Source organism: Sander lucioperca, chromosome 3, assembly GCF_008315115.2.
Source record: "Sander lucioperca isolate FBNREF2018 chromosome 3, SLUC_FBN_1.2, whole genome shotgun sequence".
Taxonomy (NCBI): Eukaryota; Metazoa; Chordata; class Actinopteri; order Perciformes; family Percidae; genus Sander; species Sander lucioperca.
The window spans coordinates 20,969,180-20,971,679 of record NC_050175.1 but is presented as its reverse complement, the minus strand read 5'-3'; the positions used below and the strand labels follow the sequence as shown (position 1 = coordinate 20,971,679).

At 39.3% G+C, this 2,500-nt stretch overlaps 1 long non-coding RNA gene across 1 annotated transcript in view; it reads right to left on the bottom strand.

Annotated features, from left to right (window-relative positions):
- The window catches only part of LOC116067633, a 9,292-nt gene that overhangs the window by 6,052 nt on the left and 740 nt on the right, over positions 1-2,500 (bottom strand). The window contains exons 2-3 of the long non-coding RNA XR_004109272.2: positions 649-735; positions 112-170 (exon numbers count right to left, since the gene is read on the bottom strand). This is a non-coding gene — a long non-coding RNA (uncharacterized LOC116067633). The remainder of the gene's footprint in view (positions 1-111; positions 171-648; positions 736-2,500) is intronic.

The window sequence follows — 2,500 nt, the reverse complement described above, 5'->3', positions numbered from 1 at the left end:
GCTGCTAATGCAGCACATCGGCACACTAAATAACCTTGATAAGCAGCTAATAGACCATTTGAATTTAGGTGGTATTCCCCTTTAAATAGATTCAGATAGAGTCATGTTTACCTGGCTGAGGGTGAACTCAGAGTCCCTGCAGGTTCCCAGTCCATCGGTTCCTCCTGGTCCTGAAGATCCACAACACACACAAGTTCAGAAGGTAACAACACAAATAGTGATTGAAAAGGATATTAAAGTAAAATGTTCATGCATTACATATTTAAGCTGTAGTACACCTGACAGCCTGTTCTCATGAAGCATTCCTATATATCGCTCTGACAAGTAAAGCTGTAACTGGTATTCCAGTATTTATTAGTGTCAGCAGCACGTTGTACAGGTGTTCATGTTCTGAAGAAGTTAAGGAGAAAACACAAGACTTTCAACCAGGAAACAGGTGTTCATGTCCTGAAGAAGTTAAGGAGAAAACACAAGACTTTCACCCAGGAAACAGGTGTTGTTATTTTGAAACGTTCAAAGATTTGGGGCCTCTGGCTCTGCTCATTACTTGAACTCAGTCCTACTGCAAGGTAAAGGCACTGGATGTTACAGGGTCTTGCCACTATTCAGGAGACAATATCACACTTTCTGACTCCATAAAATATTTACCTGGCTATGAATAGTCTCTGGAGGGTCCACCTCCATGGGAGAGACATCATCATCACCACCAGCAGCAGCAGTCCTCTGGCTGGAACCCTGCAGCAAAACACAATTAAAGCTATAAGTTGAAAAATATGTTTAAGATTCAATAAATTATTGTTACTATGTAAACTTAACAAAATTGCAATTGCATCAGTGTCACACATACATCCACACAGACACACACACACACACACACACAGACACACACACACAGACAGACACACACACACACAGACACACACACACACACACATACAGACACACACACACACACACACACACACAGACAGACACACACACACACACACACACAGACACACACACACACACACACACATACAGACACACACACAGACACACACACACACACACACACATACACAGACACACACACAGACACACACACACACTTTTATATCTTCCATTTTCAATATGTAGAAGTTACACTGACATCCTGAACCTCTGGACATCCTGCACTAATCCATACAGCCTCTTAGTTTTAATCTTAAACACTTATGTTTGTTTTGTTTTTGTATTTATTGTTTGTGTTTATTTCATATTAATGTTTAATATGTTTATGTATGCACCAACAACCAAGGCATGTTCCTCCTAACTTCTACTTACTCTGCAAAAATCCTTTTCTGATTCTGATTACAGACCGTTCACTGAGTCATCTCTGACGTTTAGACAAAGTATACTTAACATATTTTTTACATCTACCTTTGATTGTGTGTGCAACATATAACCCAACGTAGTATTTAAATTATATTACAGTCTATGGTTTCGACTCTTCCACCTACATGTTAGCTTTTTGAAAATAAGTTCCTTTAAGGCCACACAATGTTATGGATGGTGGAGAAGGTTGAACCCAATTGCAGAGATGACAGGCAAAGTACTGCTGTTGAGTCTTTATTTTAACAAAAATCCATTAAAAAACAGAAGGTGTCCACAAAAACGGCAGGTCAAAAAACAAGGAAACAAGATGAACAGGAACCTAGAAAATACATAGAGAACAGGCAGGGACACACACAGCAAACTGACGCACGGACACACTAGACATGCCTGGCTCAGGGCCTTCCGTCTTACGTCTCCGGTAAGAGCCAAAACAGCCACATATTATATTGATGATTATGGACATGTTGTAACCCCATATTCCTGACACATAATCTAATACAGCACATACACAACATGTTTAGAAGACGGAAAATATATCTCTTGTATAGATGCTATGCTCACACATTATCACATGAACACGTAGCTGCACATGGCGATCATTCAACAGTTTACATAAAAGTACATGTTGGAACTTCTCCGGCTACTGACCAACAAAAAGTTCAGTTCCTCTACTATTCTCTATTCCTTACCGAAGAAGGGTAAGAAGATGCCATGCGGTCGATGCTTTAACCTTCTTTCTTTCTTTGTTTTCCGGAGTATAACTGTCGTCATCAACGTAGGGCGTCATTACGTCCCATACGAGGTACTTTGTAACCGATGGATAAGTAGTACTACATAACCAATGCATGGTGGGGACAGACTATAGAAACCTAAAGAAGTCTATTCCACCTGTAACAATCTCACATAACTGAATCTGTTAATTTGCAATATGAAAAGTGAATGTTGGGTACGGCAGATGCTGTTTTCACAAACTGTTGTCTGTCAGGGAAGTTTAAATCTAGTGCCGTTGTGGCTCAGCTTTTAATTACTATTATTATTAAAGTTTAATTAGATAGGGACAGATACAAAAAACAGATAAATTTACAGTCATCTGATGTATGTATCATAATGTTTTTAGCTAAAGCTAATTCACAACACTTGTACC